Genomic DNA, 25,881 nt, shown 5'->3' with positions numbered 1-25,881 from the left:
TTACTCCAATTGTAATCCCATGGATTACTATGTGTGAGGTGCGGTTGATAAATACACCAGCTGCTCTACTTCTAACAGCAAGGCCGAACTGGTGACCAAAATCAGAGGTGTAGGAAGTTCTTCCCACAGACACAATGAGGAAGCATGCGCCAGGTTTGAGAGCTGTCTTGAGGCTGTGATAGAAGCTGAGAGCAACTACTTCGAGTAAACTGTTAAATCCAAGAAGCCATAATCTAATTGATATTTTTGATTTTGTAAAATACTTCCATTTTTGAATGGAATATTGTGTTTTTTTTTTCCTTTTAAGCCAACTGTCAAATTTAGCTCAAACACCCTGTACACACAGCCCTTGTCTGGGATCGAACTCTAGCATCTGAAATTATTGTACTAAGATTATTGAATACTCTTTGTCTTTGTGTAGGAGCGAATTCACCATAAAAAAAGCTCCCATTAACTGGTTACAGCTTGTCTATTTGTCAATTTATCTAGTTTCTCACTGAGCAATCCAATATTCGCGGCAAATTTATTTTCCGTTTATCAAACCAAATGCTGTTTTAGACACAGCAATTCCAAGACATCGTCTGAATTCATTGCCTACTAAATCTAAAGTGTAGATAGAAAAAAGAAGACATTGTTATGCAGTTGTTCACATAAGAGCAATTTTAAATATCCGTAAAGTTTAATCATAGTGTTTCAACACCGAAAGGAGTTTCGACTTGTAAGTTTGGTAAAGCAAGATATATGGATCTGCACCGGTTTCGAAGAGGAGTTTTGTAGTTGGTCGAACAAGTGAGCTGCCTACTCATTGAGTTATAGTGTAAGTCTCCTTCTTCAGTCCTTTGCTCCATTCTGGTTTGTAGTTTCTGCTTCTTTCCATTTGGATCCCTGCTTTTTCAGCCTGTTTTGGTATCCTGCTTTCTTTGATGGAAGGCTTTTCTTTTCCACGTCTTGTTGGTTTTTGTATTGTCATCAAAGCTTCTGTGGCTTTGCTTTTATTCTAAAAAAAAAACGTGCTTGCCCCACAGCAAAGCAATTTTTATCTCTGGCTAGAGGTTAGTCTGGACCTTAACCTTTGATCTTCTCAACATAGCTCCTCGGGTCATTGAAGCACGCAAGTCACTATCACATCGCGGCAGGGATTGGATCTTGTGCTGGTTATAGTGGAAGTGGCTGAGTATTAATATTCAATAAGGACCAGCACTGGGGTCGATATAATCAACTAGACCCCCTCTCCACAAATTTCAGGCATTATGCCTTCAAGTTGAAAGGATTATTAAAAAATAGAAAGGTGCAGTTAGCAGAACCGTGAGCACGCCGAACAAAATATTTAACGACATTTCATCCGTCTTTACGTTCCGAGTTCAAATTCAGCCGAAGTTGACTTTGCCTTTCATCCTTGTGCTCTTGGATCGATGTAATCGACTTATGCCAAACTTTAAAACTGTTAGTCAGAAGAATATGTAAGACGGTGGGATGGCAATATCATTAACGTATCGGATAAAATGGTTAGCGGCATTTACGAGTAGTCCGGCTCTTTACGTTCTGATTTCAAATCCCACCAAGGCCAACATTGCCTTTCACCTTTTTATCAGATAAAACAAAGTACTAGTGAAGTACTAGGGACGATGTAATCGACTTGTCCTTCCCCTGAAGATTGCTGGTCTTGCGTCAAAAATGATGAAAAAATTATTTTAAAAAATGTCATGAGAGTTATTCAGTATTGACAATAAATATTCATTATAAATGTGACTAAAGTATTACAAAACGTATAGATGAACATCAGAATATGTTATTGACATTGTTTAACTCCAGGTCAGCTGTGATCAGCCAGTGGCTTTTTTTTTCTGTACTAAATATCCCGCACTATATTATCTCCTTTTTGGAAGACAGTGAATTGGAATTTGAGAGAGATTTAACTGTTATTTATTTTTAGTAGATTGAATGATTATACTGATGTACTCATTAAATTCTCATTGCTTGCAATTCGCAATTCAAATTTAGTCTGATACAGAAGGTTAATGTCTGAAATATTTCACGCCATACCTTATTGGAGGATTATTGTTGTCGGATAAGGTTAATATTACTGTGTTATAATATTTGATGATCGGACAGGGGATTGGCAGATTCGTTAAAACGTCGGGAAAATGTCTTCCGCTATTTGTTTCGGCTCTTTACTGTTCGTGTTCAAATGCCACTGAGGTTAACTTTACATTTCATTTTTCGGGGTCGATAAAATAAAGTACCAGTCAAGTAACGAGGTCGATGACATCTGTTAAATGTTATCGTCTAAAAATTGCTATTCCTGAGTCTGAATAAGGCCGGTGAATTGGCTGAATCGTTAGAGCTCCGTAAAAATGACGAGCAGTATTTGTTCTAGTGCCTTATATTCCGAGTTTGAATCCCACTGAAGCCATCTCTGTCTTTCAACCAGTGAAGTACCTTTCCCTATAAATTTCTAGTCTGGTACTTATATCAGAAACAGCTAGCCACCACATAGCCTACCGAGGGCTAGCAAATACAAGTAAGGAGTAAGTTTTAGATGGATTCAAATGAATGTGAACTACTGTGGTAATGCACAGTGGCTCAGTGGTTAGAACGTTGGGCTCACAATGAAGAGGTAGTGACTTCGATTCCTGGACTGGGCTGTGTGTGTTGTGTTCTTGAGCAAGATCACTTTATTTCACGTTGCTCCAGTTCACTCAGCTGTAGAAATGAGTTGCAACGTCACTGGTGCCAAACTACATCGGCTTTTACCTTTCCTTTGGATAACATTGGTAGCATGGAGTGGGAAGGCTGGTATTCATGGGGGACTGCTGGTCTTCCATAAACAACTTTGCCCGGACTTGTGCCTCGGAGGGTAACTTTCTAGATGCAAGCCCATGGTCATTCATGTGCGAAGGGAATCTTCCCTTCTTTCCACTGTGGTAATGAATGCTGTCTTGAGAGAAGTTGTATGGTGGACATAATGATAAACAGAAAGCTCGTTAGCTATGGTTATTATCAGAATCACATTATTTAACTTTATCATAGCCGAGACATATACTCATCAATTTAGTATGGGTACGTTAAGTAGATATGTGTAAATAGAGTCAATGGCCTGACGTTTGCGTGTTAAAAGAACAGTAAATATCTGCCGTCTATGAATCGGTAGAACAAAACAGGAATAAATTGGTTTACTTTAAGACATTCATTTTTCGTGACGGTAAACTTAATTATTTCCCTTTTAAATTGTTTATACTCACTAATTGTCGGAGCAGACTGAAGCAATTTTCCTCGTATCCTGCTGTGTACTTTATGAATCAACAGATTTAAGCTCTGTAAATATGATTATGCTCGCAGTGAGGAAAGTTTGACCTTAAATCACAAGCTAGAGAAGGGGAAAAGAGTGTGTGTGTGTGAGAGAAGGAGAGAGAGTGTATATAACAATTGTATATAACAAATGTACAAGATGTTTTCTCTTATTTTCATATACCGTCACTAGGACCCAAATTTTAGAAGGGGTTGCAGTCAGTTATATCGATGACCGTATCTGACTGGTAGCTTATTTTATAGGGCGGCGAGTTGGCAGAAACGTTAGCACGCCGGGCGATATGCGTAACCGTATTTCGTCTACCGTTACGTTCTGAGTTCAAATTCCGCCGAGGTCGACTTTGCCTTTCATCCTTTCGGGGTCGATTAAATAAGTACCAGTTACGCACTGGAGTCGATATAATCGACTTAATCCGTTTGTCTGTCCTTGTTTGTCCTCTCTGTGTTTAGCCCCTTGTGGGTTATAAAGAAATAGGTAGCTTATTTTATCAAAGCGCAAAGATGACCCCAGCAGAATATAAATTCAAAGCATAAAATGATCGTTATTAAATGCCGTAAGGCATTTTAGTCCAACGCCCATACAATCCAGCCAATCTACCACCTATTTTCAAATGTTTAATATCTGTGTAATTACATGGATTCTTCATTTTGATAATCTAAGCATGGTTTCAAATTTTGGTACAAGGCCAGCAGTTTCAGGACAGGGGTTAAGTCGATTACATTGAACCCCAGTGCTCAACTGGTACTTATTTTATCGACCCCGAAAGGATGACAGGCAAAATCAATCCCGGTGGTATTTGAACTCAGAACATAAAGAGAAGAAATGCACAGCAAACGATTCTGTCAGCTCACCATCTTCATAATAATTTCTAATAATAATGATTATTATTATTATTAAGAAAATATTAATGACGGAAGTTATTTTTATGAATGCATTTAATAGAGAGTCATCAGTTGATAATTCCTTGCAGCATTAATGTTCAATCTTTTTTACATTCTGAGTTCAAATTTTACATCTTACTGGGGACAATGAAAAGATACCGATCATGTTCTTGTATCAATAAAATCCTTTTACCTCTCTTACCTATATGTCTGAAAGACAGCCAGCCGTGACCTGCGCACGAGTTTGACTCAGTAACATATATCATGCTTTCGTTAATTGTTTTAGACATCGTTGTAGCTGTGAGAAGACAGACACATTCTCAACTCTCTTATCCTTTGATCCAGCAGAACATCCAAGATGCGACGCATGGAAGGAGAGAAATTTGCAATAGCCACCAGGTAATAACTAATCTTCAGCCAGTAAACTCTAGTCATGCGAAGCAATGTGCCACGCTCAAGGATAAAACGTACCGCCAGTTCAAGGAATAAAACCAGGTGCAGGCCGGACAATGTGGTAAGAGGCTTGCTTCTCAACCACATGGTTTCAGGTTCAGTCCCACTGCGTCGCACCTTGGGCAAGTGTCTTCTACTATAGTCTCGGGCTGACCCAAGCCTTGTGAATGGATTTGGTAGACGGAAACAGAAGACCGTCGTATATATATATATACATATATATATATATATATATATATATATATATATATATATATATATATATATATATATATATATATATATATATATATGTGTGTGTGTGTGTGTGTGCGTGCCCATGTTTCTCACCCACCATCTTTTCACAACCTGTGCTGGTGTGTTTACGTCCCAGTAGCCTAGCGATTCGGCAAAAGAGACCGATAGAATATAAGTACTAGGCTTTTAAGAAAATAATCTTAGGGTTGATTTATTCGACTAAAACTCTTCAAGGTGGTGCCCCAGCATGGCTGCAATCAAATGACTGAAACAAGAAAAAGGTAGTAGATAAAAGATTATGGTCGTGAACAAGCGCACAAACCGCGAGGACACTCACCCTCATACTCACTCGTTCACACACACATATACACACACATACACGCTCATGTATGGATATATTTATCTTTATTCATCCATATTCATCTATATTTATTTATGAAGATTGCATTAATAAGATTTGTTTGAGCTATCATCTAAATAAATATTTCTACGAAACTTTAAGTATCGAGGTATTGCCTTAAATTGGAATTCTCTCAGCTTGTAATATGAGAATATAAATCAGTACACACACACAGAAAAACATTTACGTGTATTCTGTTTCACATACACACACACATTTTGCATAGTGTCCGTCTATCGTTTCACCCTATGCATGGTCGGCATCAAGCCAAGGTAAACGACACTTTTCAAGGTACCTTGCATTAGGATTAGACCCCCAATCACATGATTTGAACGTCAACTGTCATTTCCACATCTATAAAAACCAAACAGCTTCTCAGAATTGTTTCGTTCATGTTAAGTAGACATTTCTATTATATTCTTTGCTATCTATTTTTATAGTCCTTCTGTAGATATTTTATAACTGTTTATTACTTAATGGAAGATCCCTATCTCCCTGTCTTCATGGTTATTGATATTTCTCAGTAGTTATTTTCTTTGTTCATGTATCTAGTCTCGTTTATTCTCACTTGGCTTCCCATTGAGAATTTTATCTCTGATTAGTTATTACTAGAGCCATAAGAGCATTGATACATATTACCTTAATTTTAGTATTGATCTAATGTGTCCACAAATTCCTTCTGAATATTTATTTATTTTGTGTGTTTTGTAAATTATCTAATTCATTAGTTTGCGAAGTATTTGTCTGCCTTTAATCTAATTACATAAACGTTATTTCTTATCTAATGTGATATTGGTGTTTATCACTTTTCCTCTATCGGAGGTTGCTTGGACGCCTTTTTCCAATCCATGTTCAAACTTATCTCCCAAGTGAATATGTACAACGTATGAAAGAAGATTTCCTAACGTTTCCATTTGCGACGTTTCGAAACAAAGATATTTGACTATCATCTCACAATAGGTTTATCTGTAATTAATCTTTTAATATGGTGGCTACAGATAGTAGCATCAGGAAGATACTAAATGGAGAAAGATAGTGTGTGTGTGTGTATGTGTGTGTGTGTGTTTGAAAGAGAGAGAGAGAGGTAGAGATAAAAAGAGAGTTCATCAATTAGCTATTGGGGATTTTTTAAAATGTTAACTCTTTCATTTCGATCTGTAAAATTATGTTTTTTTCTTTACATACGCAGTTATCTATTGGGGAGGGTGCCAGTCGATTGGCACGACCTCAGTAGGCAACTGGTACTTAATTTATCGACTCCAAAAGGATGAAAGGCAAAATCGACCTCGGTGGAATTTGAACTCAGAACGTAGCGGCAGACGAAATACCTATTTCTTTACCACCCACAAGGGGCTAAACACAGAGAGGACAAACAAGGACAGATAAACGGATTAAGTCGATTACATCGACCCCCAGTGCGTAACTGGTACTTAATTTATCGACCCCGAAAGGATGAACGGCAAAGTCGACCTCAGCGGAATTTGAACTCAGAACGTAACGGCAGACGAAATACGGCTACGCATTTCGCCCGGCGTGCTAACATTTCTGCCAGCTCGCCACCTTATAATGCTTTGTATATTGTATGCAGAACTTATAGATCTGTATTTCTGGTGTTTGTTGTTACGTCAATCTTGAGGATCAATCCCTCATCTGTAGACAGTTCGAGGTTTTTTTTTTCAGTAAATTGTCAAATATTTGAAAGTACTTCGTTGGCAATTATTAGATATTTTAATCAGAACTTCGTGACATTGTCCTTTCTGGGTGCATTCCAGTTGTTTGCGTTCTGGAATATCTGAGGAACATCTTAGTGTCTTATTGATTTCTACGATTTTTCTGTTGTTTTTATTGTTTGGAAAATAATCATATCACAGCATTTTCCCTTAACTAATTCTAAATATCGACCGCCTATTTGCTGGTTAGGCGGACGCACTTTCTGTTTTATTTTATTTACTTTTTAGTAGAGCCACTTTGAGTTGAAAATGGACTTGTTAATCTCTCAAGAAATGTATTTTATAACGATGAATTTGTTGCGATTTAGAGACGGCAACTAGTTTTTAGGTGCTCTTGAATTTGGACACTTCTTGTTTTATTATGTTATATTATTGTTATAATATATCTCACCACGGGATCCCGACCCAAGGGACGTCCACGGCTACGATACAGGGACGTGTGCAAGCGCGACCTGAGGACTGCCAACATCTGTGTGGACACGTGAGAGGAAACAGCTGCTGACCGCTCTGCCTGGCGTCGGACGGTGAGGAAAGGCGTTTCCATGGCTGAGGAGAAGAGAGCACAGCTGTGGTTGGACAGGCGGGACAGGAGGAGGACAACTGCAGCAACACCCCACACGTACCCATCGATGTTCGTGTGCAGCAACTGTACCAAGGACTGCCACTCTAGAATTGGACTGTTCAGTCACAGCAGACGCTGCACATCATCAAAGTAGGTCCCACCCTTGGCGCAACCCATTGTCTATCAAGACAGACGGGGATAAAGAATAATATATCTGTAAATAAACTTAAATATTATTGATCATATAAACAATTAATAACTTAAAAGGAGATATAAGAAGTAATTTTAAATAAAATTGGTGGTATAAGATGAGAGTTTCTATTCATACAGTGTAGAAAAATAAAAAAAATCATATTATGCTATGTATCAAATAAAATTAGCGTCGTGGAGTGTTGTGGAGGTGGGCAATGTCTAGGCTGCAATAGTAGCTGAATTGTCTGATCAGCCGTTTCACTTCTCTTAATAGTCGTACACAAGAGATAACTAATAGTGTGAAGAAAGATTAGCTCTGTCTGGCAAAATTACTTTCGATACACTTCGTGGAGACTAAGCCTGACAAGCGATTTAAGTTTGAGCAGAGATTATCGGCAAGTATTTCTATACCCACACGCTACAAGCATGAAAATATTTTCTAAACAACACGCAACAGCTATAAATTATGACACGAACAGTTTTCTCTCAATTTTATCTCGCGTTACTCTAATGGTCTCTGTCTATTTGAGCTAGCTATCTGCATACCCGCAGATAGCTAGATCCATCTAACACATACACCCGTTCCACTTCCTTAACCGCTACTTCCCCTATTCCAGATCGCACGAATAAATCAATATCCTTTACGTGACGAATCTACACTTTTATAATGATTGAAATTGTAATATTCGACTCCCCACTTAATTCAAATTTACATGGTTACACCCGTATTAGAATATACGTTTCTATGAGTTCTTTCCCCTGTCAAACCCCAGTTGAAAACAGTATATAATCATATGCTCCGTCATCTTTCTCCTTTATAAAATAGAGAAATAACGATTGTCAAATTTGTTGACATACAGTGTTAGTCATTGAATTTAAATGGGAGAGTGCAAAGGTGGCTTCCTGTTGCCATCTTTCGATCATTTCTTTATCTGGTAGGGCACTTAGAACGTATAATGCTTTGTATATTGTATGTACAAGTTATAAGTCTGTAATTCTGGTGTTTGTAGTTCCGTCAATCTTGAGGATCAATCCCCAATGTAATCCAGTCTTTCGGGCCTACTAGCAATCACTTATATGAACCATCTAGAACGTCGAGCACTCAACATCTGCCGCTTTTGCGCCTTCTTCATCAGGTACATAGATGACATCCTCATACTCACATCCTCCCGTGAAGAGGTTGACAGAATATTCACGACGTTCAATAACATGGACATGAACATAAAGTTCACTACAGAACATCCCGACATCACTGAATCGCTATCACTACTTGACTTCAAACTGAATATAACGGAAGAAGGGGAGATCCACACCGAGTTCCACAGGAAAGCAGCCAGTAGAGATATATTTGTCCAATACAATTCAGCACTTTCACTCGGTACCAAAATAGGATACGTCAGAAATGAACTTGCACGCATCCAGGGCAAGTGCAGCAGAACGGAGGACAAAGTGACCTACACAAAATGCTTCCTAGATCCATTGTAAATCGGCTAAAGTACCCAAGACGGGCAACACACCGAACACATAAAAAACCCAGCAACACATGCTTCATTAAAATACCCCATTTTAGCGAGAGGATAACTACATCCATCCGAAAAGCCATAAGAAGAGAAGGGCTAGACATACAACTAGCCCACCCCAGCCCCTCTCTGAGAAGACACCTCACAAAGAAACGAACAAGGGACAACAATCAATGCACACTAACAAACTGTCCCATTCGTGACGTAGATTTATGCCAACGGGTAAATGTTGTGTATAGAATACAATGTAACAAATGCAACAAGTTCTATGTGGGTAGCACAACAAGACCGTCACACGTCCGCATCAAAGAACATCTGAACACGAGAGCCTCCTCCTTCAGAAAACATCTAGACAGATGCCGGAACACCAACAAAAGAATAACAGTCACAATTGAGGCTAATGAAATAAATTTGGGTAATCTAAGAATTAAGGAAGCTATACTCATACACAAACTAGGGCCCCAAATCAACAACAGGCTGGAGTTTGGTAATCAATATATTATTTAGCTACATCTGGATGCGTGTAGGTTCATTTTTGATAATATGCTCATCTGTAGTTTATAACAAAAAAAAAAAGAGAAAAGAAAAATAGAAGGGAAAAATAGAAGCTGCACGTATAATACATAACTTAGAAGCAGCGCTACGGATGTACCAGCACGAGATTGAGATATGGTCGACATCACGCACTTCTTATGAGGAATTCTGGAAGACCACTGCTAAGACGCTTCAAAAACAAAAAAAAAAAATAATAAAAAGAAAAAGAAAAGAAGTTGGAAAACCGATTATAGCAGCGATTCCATCTAAGAATATCTGAAGGAGGAATATTATTCCGAAATAACAGACTATGGATGACTAAATTAGAACAGACATATAGCCCTTTGTTGTACTATTAAAAACTTTTTATTCTTTACAAACAATACGCAATGCTTCAAGCTAACTACAATACTCTCCTATCAAAACATTTGGTCTGGGTTTCAATATGTTTTTTTTTTATTAAAAACAGTCGGTACAAGAAGGAAACATTTCGTTGAAATTCTTGTCTTTATTAAAACGTGCACATGCACATATGCCTGTATAAAGATATGCCTTATATATATATTTACAAGATGGTTGAAGGAGGTTCTCACTTGATACACCATTTCAAATATTTGATTGTAACTTTAGAGAAATGTTCTTTCTGTCTTACTGCGAACATCCTCTGTTAGCTTAGTCAACTTTAACAATAAAAACCCAGTTGTAAAAATGTTCCCTAAAAATCCTTACACATTACTCATTCAGTAGACTCTCCAAAAAGGCTGGCATGAAGAATCTGCAAATCTGTGTAATTGAAGTAATATTAGCTCCTTATCTACTGCATTCTCCCATCTTCTAGTAAACCTGAAACATTTAATTTTAACATATCTACCTATAGATATCCCACAAACTAATGGATCCATCTTGAGATCCAGCAGCAAGAAGGCCATCATCTGAAAATGCAACAAACTTAACACAGAATTTATGGTAACTTAAAACTGCAAGAGGTTTTCCTTTTTCAGCCCTCAAAATTCTTGTTTGAATCCCATCCTACAACTGCAAGTATTTTTTCGTCATTTCTGAATTACATATGAATTAGTGAGCTGTGATGGCGACTTAATGAAACCATTGTCTCGACAAACAGACCACTGAATTAGTTTGTCATTTACAGATTCTGACCTACCATAGCCAGATTCATTAGAATGAACACCCGTTAAAATTTCTTCAAACAAAAAACACTTTCAACACACACATTGTTAGCGCGACGGGAAATATGCTTAGCGACATTTCGTCCGTATTTACGTTTTGAGTTCAAATTTCGCCGTGGTCGACTTCGCATTTCATCCTCTCGGGGTCGATAAAATAAGTACCAGTTGATCACTGGGATCGATCGTGTTATCCTCCCTCCCGAAATTTCTCACCTTGTCCCAAACTTTGCAACACCCACACACACATTTGTGTATACGTGTCTGCGTGTGTTTATAGACACACTTGTGTATGTGCACACTCACACATACGAAAATATACTGACAAAACAACTTGTCGTGCTTCCTGGAGGAGTTTGAGATAGGTTTAATAAATATTCTATGCATAATTCTATATAAATATTATCAATACTTGTATTTTCTGAAGCATTTGAACAGATCAGGTTGAAATAATATTTCAATCGCGTCTGTAATTAAACATGACATAACAACAGAAACCCCACAATCTAGAAAGAATGATTCCCTTCCAGCTGTAATGAAAGAACAGCATGATTTTAATAAACTCATTTTAGAAACGACAGCTCAATAAAACATACAAAAATAGAAACAAAGTAACTTTAATTTACTGTGCAATCTTATTTGTTGACTGTAATACAGTATCTGTTCAACCTTAAGCCAGCAATCAACGAATTTAATTGTGGAATTTCTATAAAATAAAATTATGTTATATTTATGGTAAGTCAGACAAAAGTGTGTGTATATATATATATATATATATATATATTATATATATATATATATATACATACATATATATATATATATATATATATATATATACATATATATATATATATATATATACATATATATATATATATATTATATATACATATATATACACATATACATATATATTTATATATATATACACATATATACATATATATTTATATATATATACATACATATATACATATATATATTATATATGCAGTACATATATATTATGTATAATATTAAAATACACATAGACACAGACACACACGCACGCACGCATATATAAATATATATGTATGTATGTGTGTCCGTATGTAATATACATTACATGTAATATTATATATATTGCAGAGAACGGTTACTGTTTAGAAAAACGGAAGAGATGTCTAGTTTCCGCTAGATATGAAACCAATGGTTTTTTTCTAAACCTACTTTACACATACACAAATATATATATAATATAATGATAATAATATAATAATAATAATAATAATAATACAAAGTAAGAGCAAAAGAATAAGACTATTTATATATATACATATTATTTATATATATATATATATATATATATATATATATATATATATGCATACCGTAATGACAACCTTTTACTGTTTGTTCTAAATTATAACACAGACACACACACACACACACATATTTATATATATATACAGTATATATACACACAATATATATGCAATATATATAAACAATATATATATATATATATATATATATATATATATATATATATATATATATGCAGCACGGATGTTTGTCAGTGAAGAGGTCGCGGATTTTAGCGACGAAAATATGTTGACAAATTAAACTTAAATGGCTTACAAACACCTTCCACGCTGCAATTGTTTTCGTTCCAGCACACGATCTCAGATCAAATCACTTGCTATGCGAGTACATCTCCGTAATATATATATATTATATACAGTATATATTATATACATGATAAATACAGATAGTGTACTTCGAATAGTATATATAATTTATACATATACAATATATATTGTGTATATGTTTTATATCATAGATTCTGTATCCTTTTATTCTTTTAATGGTGTCAATCATCGGACAGAGGCCATGTCGGAACACGGCCTTGATTTTTTTTATATATTTTGTTGTCGCTTTGTGATTGGAAATTGGTCGATGATCGAGTTTCTAGTTGCTGATCTCCCCTGAGTGTGTCATTGAATGATTGGTTGGTCCGGTATCGTCGTTCGAATTCATCCAATGATTTTTTAATGTTTCAGTAGAGGTCCCTTTTATATTTCTAATCTCTTTGGGACTTCTGAATATTAGACTGGTACAGTAGAATGTTTTTGCTCGTGAGTTCGAGCATTGAAATTCACTTTAATGCCGATGTTTGGAACATGCCCCACCCTCAGGATCTTCCATACGTATATAATTGTATATCTCTCTCTTCGGCATTGAAGAAAGAAGAATCGTAGAATTTTCAGGCGTTCCCGGTAATTGAGGCCATTAACTGAAGTTATTTTACTAGTGAGTGTTCTTTGTAACCCTTCAATTTCTTCTATGAGACCGGGTGAATTTGGGTACCTAAGCTGTGAGTAGTAATCTAATCTGCTCAGAACTATGGTTTTCCATAGTGTTAGTATAACTACCGGTTCTCTTGTCGTAAGGTTCACAGTATCCATCCTGTGAGATGTCTGTATTTAGAGGTCAGTTTGGTGATGTGACTGATGAAAGATGCATCATTTGACATGATTATTCCTTAATCCCGTATATCGTCAGTGTTCTGAACCTCGCGCCATATATTGGGATTTCTGTCTATTCCTTCCATAATGAAGTTCTTGAAATTTTGATGTATTAAATTTCATATTTTTATCTATCCATTGATAAATGATATTTAGGTCATTTTGGAGTATGATGGCATTTGCTGGAGTTTGGATTGCCGTTGATATTCTTTTGTCGTCATTAAGTGGGCCGATTGCACTTGTGAGCTTATGACTGATAGGCTTATGGTAAATAATAATGGTCCTGGAACCGAACACTGAAGTATACCGCTTATTACGGATGACCTTGCTGAGAGGTAACTGTTGGCAGCAACAGATTGATTCCTATCCCGTAGGAAGTCAAAGAGCCATTCTCTAAGTTTTCCTATGATACTAAGATCCCTTATCCTAAGATAGATGACTCTATGATCAACCTTGACAAACACTTTAGCAAAATCAAGGTGTATGCAGTCAGTGTCCTTTCCATTTAGGAGATTATTGAGAATAGTGTTATGGCGTTATAATAGTTGTGTTAGGCAACCTCGTCCAGTCCGAAAACCATGCTATGTATTATCTAAGAGGTTGTTTTCCTCATGATATGCAGTTATTCTGTTTCGGACAAAGCGTTCTTCAATTTCAGATGTGTGTGACGTGAGAGAAACTGGTCTGTAGGTTTTAGTTTCTGCCCTGCTACATCCTTTATGGATAGGTGTTACTGTTGCTTCTTTCAATAGTTCTAGGAATATGCCGGTTTCAAGCGACTTTTGAAATAGTAACTTTAATGGCTTGGCGAGTCTGTTTTTGCAAGTTTTCTATAGTATGGCTGGGAGACCATCTGGTCTTGGTGCTGAATTTCGATATAGATCATTAATAGCTGTAACTATGTCTTCTTCCATGATATCTAAAATCTCTAGATGTGTCTGTGCAGTTGAATTCTGGGGATCAAAGAATTCCTTTGGATTATGCACTATTTTGTCAATCATAGGTTGAAAGAAGGCACTGTTGCATTGTTGACTCAAGAGTGCACATATTTGTGATGAATCATTAGTATATGAGCCATTTTGGTCCATTAGTGGGCCATGCTTAGCAACAGGAAAAAAGAATTTAGGACTAGCTTTTATATTCTCCACTGCTCGGTGTTCCTTTAGCGAAGTTTTTTTTCCTAAGATATTTTGAGGTCTAGTTCCATGTTCCTTATTTTCTTACATTTTTTCGCAATCCCGTCTGTAGAGAGAGCTAGATTCTTCAATTGTTTTGTCACTTTGGTTATATAATAGTATATCCAATTTATAAATATACATACATACATACATACATACATACATACATACATACATACATACATACATACATACATATACATATACATATGTGTGTGTGTGTGAGTGTGAAGTGAATTGTGACAGTCATCTTAGTGTGTGTTTCAGTTAGTTATTTGTTCGGGCTGTCTCTGCTGCAATTCATATACTGCCAAGATACACTTTCTATTCCATTTATTTCATTACATATAATAATACCAACGCGTTGATTGGTGGAAATTTTAGATCGACGATGAAATGTGTTTAAGCGTTTTGCGTCTCCAGTAGAAAGTTAACAAACTAAGAATTTAGCATGTAAAGCATCCAATACACTCCTAGTTCATTTTGCTATACAAATTCATAAGATTATTTTGTTCATATATATGCTAATATATATCAATGTATATTAACGGTCAAAAGGATGTTCAATATGTTCCCTTGAGAAGCTATATCTCTTAAAGATCTTGAGAGACTCCTACGACTGTGTAAATTTCAGGAACGAGATTTTTCTTTATGTCCGCATTGTAAGAAATACATCATGGCGGAATTTAAAAATAGGCAACCGGACACATCGTAAAAAAATTAATATTTTGCTTACGTTTTCTGACATTCGTTTATTGTAACGTTGGTTAATCCACTGTGTTTTTCTTTTCGTCTTCTTTCTTATAAAACCTTCCTTGTTCAGACGCAATTTGCTTTAAAAGCAACTGACAAACTGTCTTGTACTTGGCTTGAAACATGGCGAAATAAATTAATGTATCGTCTAGAGAGACGTGGCTAGGTATATTTACAAGACTTGTATACACTCAGTGAAGTTTCACATAGCGTCGTACAGTTATCTTTTGCTATTTCGAGCAATCATTGGTACCTTCTTGTATCACTATTTTCTAATTATATATATATATATATATACATATATATATATACATATATATATATACATATACTCATACACATATATATATATATACACACACATATATATATATATATATAACATATATACATATATAAATATATATATACATATATACATATATATATATATACATATATATATATATATATATATATATATACACACACATATATATATCTATGCATATATATATTTATAAATAAGGATAATATCGATATTATCAAGTGGCCAGCATGGGAAAAATACCATACAAAGGTAATAATTTTTTACAACTAAAAATAAGGGTGTCTGAGAGACACCACTATGCCGAAATAGCAGTCAAAACCCTGACTCTAAGAACCACGTTAAATGTTCATATCGCACCATGAGATATGAACATTTAACGTGGTTCTTAGAGTCAGGCTTTTGACTGCTATTTCGGAATGGTGGTGTCTCTCAGACACCCTTATTTTTAGTTGTATGCATATATATATGTATATATGCTGTGTTAGAAAGGGCTAGCATATTATGGGTGTGTATATAGGTGCAATGCGCTTTGGGAAAAGCCTGGATAATTACGACTGGTAGAGCTCTGATTATATGTTTACTCGACGAAAACAAATTTGGTGATAAATAACGACACACTATTACCACCAAACGGGTGTTGGTGGAGATATAAACGTTTACAAAATGGCAACTTGAATTCGTTGAGGCGGCGTATCACTCGTAATTACATCAAAACATTCAAAAATAGGTGCGGGATTCAGTTACATAGTGTTTCCCAGGATTAGCTTCTTTTTTATTGCACCAGCACATTTTCAAATCTCTATGAATGCATAAAAAAAAAATAAAATAAAATGTCAAATTACGATTGCACGTTTGTCATTTCAGTGAGGCAACGTCCATTTTCAATTTAGACATTTATCATTTGTATTGATTTCAGAAATAAAATGCCCGATTTAATAAAATATTAATAGTTCAGGCTGGGTCAAGATTCAAGTGTTTGTTACATGCTGCAGGGAAAGTATTAATTTCTCAGAGAAGACCTTTAGCGCAGCTTGTTTTTTTCTCTATCCTTGTCAAAAAGAAAATTTCCTGATGTCTTGAACCATTAATAAATTATTTTTACTAAAAATAATTGCAGTTGAACTGGAGAATTTGATGAATTGATAACGATCCATATTTTTCTCTGAAGTGTCTGTTGATGGTATTTTGCTGCTAACGCTACAATGTACATATGGTTCAGGGATGAAGCGTTCAGTGACTAATTTTGTTAAGTAGTAAATAGGTAGTTGCTGTTTTGTAGACTGTCGAAATAAAAATAAGGAAGCCTATACGCGATTGGCACGGACTACTAAAATAGCAGAGAAGTCTCTCTCAAATTACATCGAACTTTATTACATAGTGTAGGCAAGGCTACAATGAGTATTAAAAAAAATAAGGGGGAAGGTCTCAATTGGAATGCTTTTGATCAAAAATCTTTCAGTTAGGGCCGATGAATGGTTAAACATCATCTGTAAACTCGAGTGAAGATACTCTATTTGGTGGCTTGACTTTCTAATAATAGTAGCCAAACCTCCCTGGAATCATATCATACGGCTGGAAGACATATGGTTTAAGTTCGTTCAAGATGTCTTGTGTATAAAAAAATATGAATTGGTTACAATTGGAGCGCATTTTCTGGATCAGGTATGACATGGAGCTAAATAATACAACAATCGCTGAAATAAGCAAAGAGATTTAAAGAAATTTGGTCAATATTTTGGTCATCCGCGGCGTTATTGAGTTTAGTTCCTTTTGATGGCTTGCATAATTTGATCATAGTTTCTGAAACGCTGAGCATGCAATATATTGAATATCGTTATATCTGCAAGATGCTTTTTCAATGTTTATGTACATAGACACACAGGAGTGGATATTTGGTAAGTAGCTTGCTTACTAACCACGTGGTTCCGGATTCAGTCCCACTGCATGACACTTTGGGCAAGTGTCTTCTACAATGGCCTCGGGCCTACCAAAGCCTTGTGAGGGGATTTTGTAGACGGAAACTGAAAGAATCCCGTCATATATATATATATATGTTTGTGTGCCTGTGTTTGTTCCCAACCCAACATTGCTTGACAACCGATGTTGGTGCGTTTACGTCCCCGTAACGTAGCGGTTCGGGAAAATCCCCTGATAGATTACGACTAGGCTTACAAAGAATAAATCCTGGGTCGATTTGCTCGGCTAAAGACGGTGCTCCAGCATGGCCGCAGTCAAATGACTGAAATATAAAAGAATAAAATAATACATACACACACATACATGCATACATAATACATACATACATAAATACATAAATACATACAATGCCTCCGCCATCATTGTATGGGTATGGTGGAATCACCATTTAAAAATATGATTTTATCCATTCTTAGTTTTGTTTTACACCCCCTCACACATATATACCACACCCGTATTTTCCATCTTTCTCTTCGTCTACTCCTTCTTCGCCGCCTCCTTCCTCGGCTACTGTTTCTCAAACAATCAAAATGCAGAACCAGCATCACTCATATTAAAGATTTCTTCAAATCTGCTACTACCTACCTACCTACCTACCTACCTACCTACCTACCAAGCCATCACAAAAGTAAACGATAGAGAGAGAGAGAGAGAGAGAGAAAGGAAAATGTCCACTTATTTGAAAACTATGGAAATATTAAAAAAACCCATTTCATTTGCAAATACCGATAGGACACAGAAAGTGTGCCTATAGCCAGCTGGAGGAGATGTTCTGGGGCTACAAGCTACAGTAACATCCACCCTTAGTGGTTAGCCATATTGAGATGGCAAATATACCTCACACTGTCGTGCAGTTACTGTCTATACCTCGTTCAGAGATTTATTATCATTTCATTTAAGTTTTCCACAATGTGATGGTCTTTCATGCTATACTCTGAGTTGAAAAAATCGCAAAGACTGAAACCGGTGCTAGATTGTTCTTCATGATAAAATTATTTTAGCATTTTCTATCTTGTCCAAGTTTTCCTTATATATATATATATATGTGTGTGTGTGTGTGTGTGTGTGTGTGTGTGTGTGTGTGTGTATATATATGTATATGTGTGTATATATATATATATGTGTATATATATATATATATGTATATATGTATATATATATATATATATTTATATATTTATAAATATATATGTATATATATTCCTCCAGTTTAAAGTTGTTTTTATAACTCGACATAAAACAAACAATACACACGTACACACATGCACACATTCACACACACACACTTTATGTATGCATAAATATATGCCTATACATGTTTGTGAGTTTGTGTATATATAATAAAAAGAAAGCCGAACGTTTTATTCTCAATGCAATCGACTACATACTCAAAACGTCTCCCAACCCAGATTTTAAGAGCCTATAAAAGATTCTCTAAAAATGATATGCTATAAATTGGTCCATGGGATCTTTGCCCGGTGCTAAAGGTATCGGTGCCTACACAACAAAATGATATATGTATGTATAGCTATATCCGTATACATATTCATACATACATACATACATACATACATACATACATACATAGAGACACACATACACGTACATAAATACATACATATATACACTACTTCGAATGCCTCTGTCTCTCCCTCGTTATTATAAATATTTAATATGCAAGCCGTTCATTCAGTCATCCATCTGCATTTACATGGAATGAACTGAAAACGAGAAGGGTGAGTTATTCATATGTTTTCCAAATTTATTAACTCACTTATCAGGTCTGTTCGGAGCAAAACCCACTCCTTGGTGATTTCAGTTCCACGAGAGGTTACAAAGAAAAAAAAAACCCTAATAGATTAATAATGAAATAAAGAAGTAAATTAATTAATGAATAGACAATATAATCTCGAGGCTTGTCGAATGTGTAATGATTTACTTTACTCGAGTTCATTATGTTATTTACCCTGTTTTCAGATTTGGCCTCGATCAAAAACACTTGTCTCAATGTTTGTTCCTTCGTTAATATATTTGCTTTGGAAATCATTACATGAAACCTGATTCTTAGTAACATTGTGAACCATAGTCATTTTATATTCATTATAGTATTGTTATGTAGTTGTTTTTTTATTTTTAAATAATTTTCTTACACAACATTGCCATCCTTTCATCATCTCTAAGTTGTCTTCAATTAAGCTTGGCTAATTACCAACTTGCTAAATCAGTTCTCTTCTATAAACAATTCATAAGTGGTACAGCTTGCTAAATCGATAGTGTAAACTATATTGTTTTGTTTGAAACGTCCATGATTCAGAATCTATGGCTAACAGAGAGCTGTTTGCAAGGTCAAAATGTTTAACACTAGCTGGCTTAGTACATTTAACTGTAAATATATATAATAGATAAATACAGCCTGTAGTTGTAAATGTCAGAAGCTCTGCATGATAAATGAAAGCAGGTGTATGGTATTGCGGAAAGCACAGGGGAGCTGCTATATGATTTAGCTTTAGATCACTGATTAGTCGGCTCAGTTTATTTTGTTTTGAGAAATGCACCCCCAGCACTGATTCAGTTATATGAGCTCTATACCGCGGTTCATCTTATATTAAACTATCATAGGTAGCATCAAATTGGACTTCAAGTATATCAGAAAATAAGTTTTATGTTACCTAAAAGACGTAACAATAATATGAATAATATATTGAACAAGACCATGAAATTCTACTAACTATTATGAAAATAATACTCAAATAAATTTACCGTAGAATACAGATAGCTGCAAAATCCGAGTTGAATTCCAAAATTAGGACTGATGTAACTAATACCATTTTCGTTTCTACTGAGTACGGGATTTTCAAGGTTTTTAGTAAATGATTACAAAAATCTGTAAACTTTTCACTTGTCAAACTAGAAAAGCAATCGGAGAGCGCAGACCTCCGCCAAGTAGCTCATTTCCACCCATATACACGCATGCTGAAAATCGCCCAATTTCCCAAACCAACGCCGGCAAAAACATAACTTCATTGGCGGTGTTAAAAAAAATAACATAGCCATATGATTTAAAAAAAAGGGAATTTCCTAACTCCGCAGAAATGCCTGCGTCTCCCAATATTGTTTTCTTGCTGGGTGTGGTGGAAGGAGGTAGTGCCCGTGACCTTTGCAGGTTCTGTGAGACCGGCGAAACTGATGCCTATTTCTTTACTACCCACAAGGAGCTAAACACAGAGGGAACAAACAAGGACAGATAAAGGGATTATGTCGATTATATCGATCCCAGTGCGTAACTGGTACTTATTTAATCGACCCCGAAAGGATGAAAGGCAAAGTCGACCTCGGCGGAATTTGAACTCAGAACGTAACGGCAGACAAAATACGGTTACGCATATCACCCGGCGTGCTAACGTTTCTGCCAGCTCACCGCCTTGGTGAAACTGATAGCATTAGTGTTTTGTTTAGAGCGTTGGGCTCACAATCAAGAGGTAGTGAGTTCAATTCCCGGACCGGGATATGTGTTGTGTTCTCGAGCAAGATATTTTATTTCACGTTGCTCCAGTTCACTCAGCTGTAGAAATGAGTTGTTATGTAACTGGTACCAATCCGTATTGGCCTTTCCCTTGGATAACATCGGTAGCGTGGGTGACTGCCGGTCTTCCATAAACAACGTTGCTCGGACTTGTTCCTCGGAGGGAAATTTTCTAGGTCCAACCACATATTCATTCTTGACCGAAGGGGTTTTTCTCAAACTGAAACAAGGAACGAAGAGAGAGGGGACTCCAGAAGACCAATGATGTTGGAAGGAAAGAAATGAACACAATATGAAGTCTTCGAAAAATAAATACCATAATATAAATATAAATAATTAGCGTACTGGTTTGTGCAGCGCCTGAAAATGATGGACATAAAGACGAGGAGACAAAGCAATAGGTCTGTAAAAAGGTTGATGAATACGTCTTAAGATATATGTATGACTGTTTGTATGTATTTATATTATTGACTGTAAGTATTTAAATACTTATAAAAGTATGCAAGTATATTGCTGCAAGAAGGGTTATACTACGTGTGTATATTTATGAATGTGTTTTTGCATATAAACATATAACAACGAATCCGCACATGAAAAATACTGAATGATAATTGTTTCAAGTTTAGGTACAAAACCAGGATTTTTCTGCAGGGGGCGTTAATTAATTAAATCGGCCTCACTGTTTCACCAGTACTTTATTTTATCGACTCTGAAAGTCTGGAAGATAAAGTGTACCTAGCGGGGTTTGAACTCATAATGAAAATACTATAACGGTACAGATACTATAAGGCATTGTAACCGAAGCCCTAACGATTCTACCAATTTACGGTAAATAATGGTTTAAAATTGTGGCACAAGCCCATCAATGTTAGGAGAGGGTTTTAGTCAATGCCCATCAATGTTTTAGTCAATGCCCATCAATGCCCATCAATGTTAGTCAAAGCCCATCAATGTTAGGAGAGGGTTTTAAATCGACCCTTGTATTTGAACCTTGTAAGGACTAAAAGCAAAGTATTTGAACTCTGAATAAAAAGTATTGGTAAAATGTACTTGGTATTTTGTACGAAGCTCGTCGCCTTACTACTCTAAATAATAATTGATGTTAGGTCAGAAATTTTGGTTGAAAAGGCTTGTTGATTAATATCGGTTATTTGACGGTTATTTTATTTTATCCGACTTGGAAAGTACGAAAAGCAAAGTTGAATTGCAGAAGATTTGAACTGGAACAAGTACCGCAATACATTTTCACAGACACTAAGAATTCTCCTGATTCACCACCTTAAAACAAGATACATATTTGCATGGCAGTAATCAATACAGAACTGAAAGTGCAGAAATTAAAGATGGTTTCTAAGTGTTCAGGCAGCCAAATTACGATATCGATTCTGTAATGTGACTAGTGATTAGGGAATACTCGACGAAGACTTCGACGACAACTACGATAGCCACGATGATAACAACAACGAAAGCAAAACAACAGTTTAAAGTTTAAATAACATAAGTGGCTTTAAGAGTCATGTTAACTATAATACAAGTTGATTGCTGAAAAATTGACAATCTAGGAAAATAAATATTTTAGAAAAGCGACAAATTATAGTATTCGTAATAAGAGCGTTAAGAAATATATATTCGTGTCACATATCTTAGAGTGCATTAGAATGATTACGGAGAAAATAGAAAATATTACCAGCATACAAATTTACTGCCTGAACATTTGAATAGCAATTCTATAGGGAACCTAAATATGAAAAATTAAAAAAAAATTGCGATAAACTGAAATAATGAGAAATGTATATGTACACACATACACACACCCAAACATTTATGTATATACAGGTATATATATATATATATATATGAATACGCATATATTTATATGTATATATATATATATGTATAATGTATATATATATGTATATATATGTATATATATATGTATATATATATATGTATATATATATTTATATATATATATATTTATATATATATATATGTGTGTATATATATGTATATATATGTGTGTGTATATATGTATATATATATGTGTGTACATATATATATATATGTATATATATGTATACATACATACATACATACATAAATACGTACATACATACATACATAAATACATATATATATACATATGTATATCTATATATATATATATAAACACACACACGTACAAAACACAAAACATATATTCATATATAAAGTTGATTTATAAAGACGTATATATGATATATAAGTACGTTTGTAGGTTTCCTCATCTATACAGATTCATACATAATTATCAGTTTACAGGTATCAGTATATAGAGTCACCTCAAACATTAATGCATATACGATAAGGACAGACATAGTTTTCTACAAATGCATTCACTCCTGATGCTATCTATCTATCTATCTATCTATCTATCTATCTATCTATCTATCTATCTATCTATCTATCTATCTATCTATCTATCTATCTATCTATCTATCTATCTATCTATCTATCTATCATCTAGCTAGCTAGCTAGCTACCTACCTACCTACTTACCTACCTACCTATCTATCTATCTATCTATCTATCTATCTATCTATCTATCTATCTATCTATCTATCTATCTATCTATCTATCTCTATCTATCTATCTATCTACCGCGAGTGTCGCGTTGCTCTCAAGCAACTCTGCCGTCCTGGGTCGACCTTAAGTGACTTCAACACAACCAAAGCATTCTATAGGGGTTTAGTGGAGGGGGTACGACGACGAGCTCGGGGCGAACCTGGACGTCGACGAGGAGTACCTGACCCGCCTGTTCGGGACGACTTTCGGGCCAGGGCCCATGGACAACTTCCAGAGATCCCTGGCCTGGCAGTGCTACCGAGAAGTGCTACCCGTTCGGGATAAGCTCTACAGACACGGCTCGAGAAACACGGGGCCGACCTGCCCGAGATGCGGTCAGAGCGACGAAACCGTTCTGCACGCACTCGTTCAGTGTCCAACAATTTCCGACCTGTGGGCTTATGTCGAACAACTGCTGTCACGTGTGGGACGAGTCGGTTTATCAGCTGAGTCTATCGTCAATATTGTCACGCCTCCTTCCTTCAAACGGGAAGGAAGAGCTATTTTCATCATCCTTGTGGCTATGGCGAAAGAATGTATCTGGTGGACGCGTCTGAAAGGATTGGAGACAAACACTTTCCTCTCTGGTCAATCTCTCATCAACTTCTTCAAGTACCACTTGAAAAGGAAAGTGAGAGTAGAGAGGCAAGTTTTGTCTAGCGAATGTTTTAAAAAAAGATGGGTGAATGTAGCAAGAATGGCACGTATGAATGACGAAGCCACCTTGAGCATAGTCCTATGAACCCAGAAATCGAAAACAGAGAGTTGCTTATTTGCAAAAAAAAAAAAAAAAAAAAGAAATATAAAATGTGACTTCATTGACCGAGGTTACCGTGGTCTTTTCCGTAGGCTTTTCTTTCCACGGGTAAACCTCACCTGTCCTCCCCTTTACACTTCATATTGACATTTCTGTGATAACGATCCCTATTGATCAATTTTTTTTTTTCCTCCCCCCTTTTTTTTTAACCCCCCTTTCTTTTGTCCTCTTTCTCTCCTTTTACGATCCCTTTTGATCGAAACTCCCCCTTCCTTTTTTTTTTTTTTTTTTTAAACCTTCAAAAGAAAAGCTCTACCTTGTAATTTGTTCTATCTGTGTGCAGCCCTGTGTGGCTAATAAAGAAACATATCTATCTATCTATCTATCTATCTGTCTGTCTGTCTGTCTGTCTGTCTATCTATCTATCTATCTATCTATCTATCTATCTCTCTCTCTCTCTCTCTATCTCTCTATCTGTCTGTCTGTCTGTCTATCTATCTATCTATCTATCTATCTATCTATCTATCTATCTATCTATCTATCTATCTATCTATCTATCTATCTATCTATCTATAGCATATGTGTGCATGACAAATTCTTTCTCTGTCTGTCTGTCTCTCTGTTTAATAATATTGATAATCCTTTCCACTTTAGGCACAAGGCCTGACATTTTAAAGGAGGGACTAGTGAATTACATCGACCCCAGTGTTCAACTGGTGCCTATTTTATCGACCACGAAGGAAGAAAGGTAAAGTCGCCGTCGGGGGAATTTGAACTCAGATCGTAAAGATGGACGAAATGCCGCTAAACATTTTATCCTGCGTTCTAACTCTTCTGCCAGCTCATCGCATACTACTACTACTACTACTACTACTACTACTACTACTACTACTACTACTTTTTACTATAAGCACAAGGCCAGAAATTTTTTCGGCGGAGTCGATTTCATCAACCCCAGGATTCAACTGGTACTTATTTCATCAACTCCGAAAAGAGGGAAAGGCAAAGTCCACCTTGGCCGAATTTGAGCACTTCTGCCAGCTTGCCGCCTTAACAAGAACAACAAGAACAACAAAAACAACAACAACAACAACAATAATAATAATAATAATAATAATAATAAATAGTTTCCAATTTTGGCACACGGCCAACAATTTCGGGAGATGAGCCAAATCGATTACATTGATCCCAGTATTCAACTGGTACTTATTGTATCAACATCGTCGGCGTCGTCATCATCATCAGCGTCATCACAATATTCGTTAC

At 35.9% G+C, this 25,881-nt stretch overlaps 2 long non-coding RNA genes across 2 annotated transcripts; both read right to left on the bottom strand.

The window, feature by feature from the left end:
* Positions 1-2,658: 2,658 nt before the first annotated feature.
* On the bottom strand, positions 2,659-15,673 carry LOC118764864. The gene is made up of 3 exons (XR_005000687.1): positions 15,663-15,673; positions 9,969-9,974; positions 2,659-2,912 (listed from the first exon to the last, which is right to left on the bottom strand). It is a non-coding gene; the product is annotated as an uncharacterized LOC118764864 (long non-coding RNA).
* LOC118764862 lies at positions 10,439-14,423 on the bottom strand. Its single transcript, XR_005000685.1, has 3 exons — positions 14,413-14,423; positions 14,194-14,197; positions 10,439-10,662 (listed from the first exon to the last, which is right to left on the bottom strand). It is a non-coding gene; the product is annotated as an uncharacterized LOC118764862 (long non-coding RNA).
* Positions 15,674-25,881: the final 10,208 nt, after the last annotated feature.

This window comes from Octopus sinensis, linkage group LG9 (assembly GCF_006345805.1).
Source record: "Octopus sinensis linkage group LG9, ASM634580v1, whole genome shotgun sequence".
Taxonomy (NCBI): Eukaryota; Metazoa; Mollusca; class Cephalopoda; order Octopoda; family Octopodidae; genus Octopus; species Octopus sinensis.
Note: the sequence above shows the minus strand (reverse complement) of the source record. Positions and strands in the feature narration are given on the sequence as shown.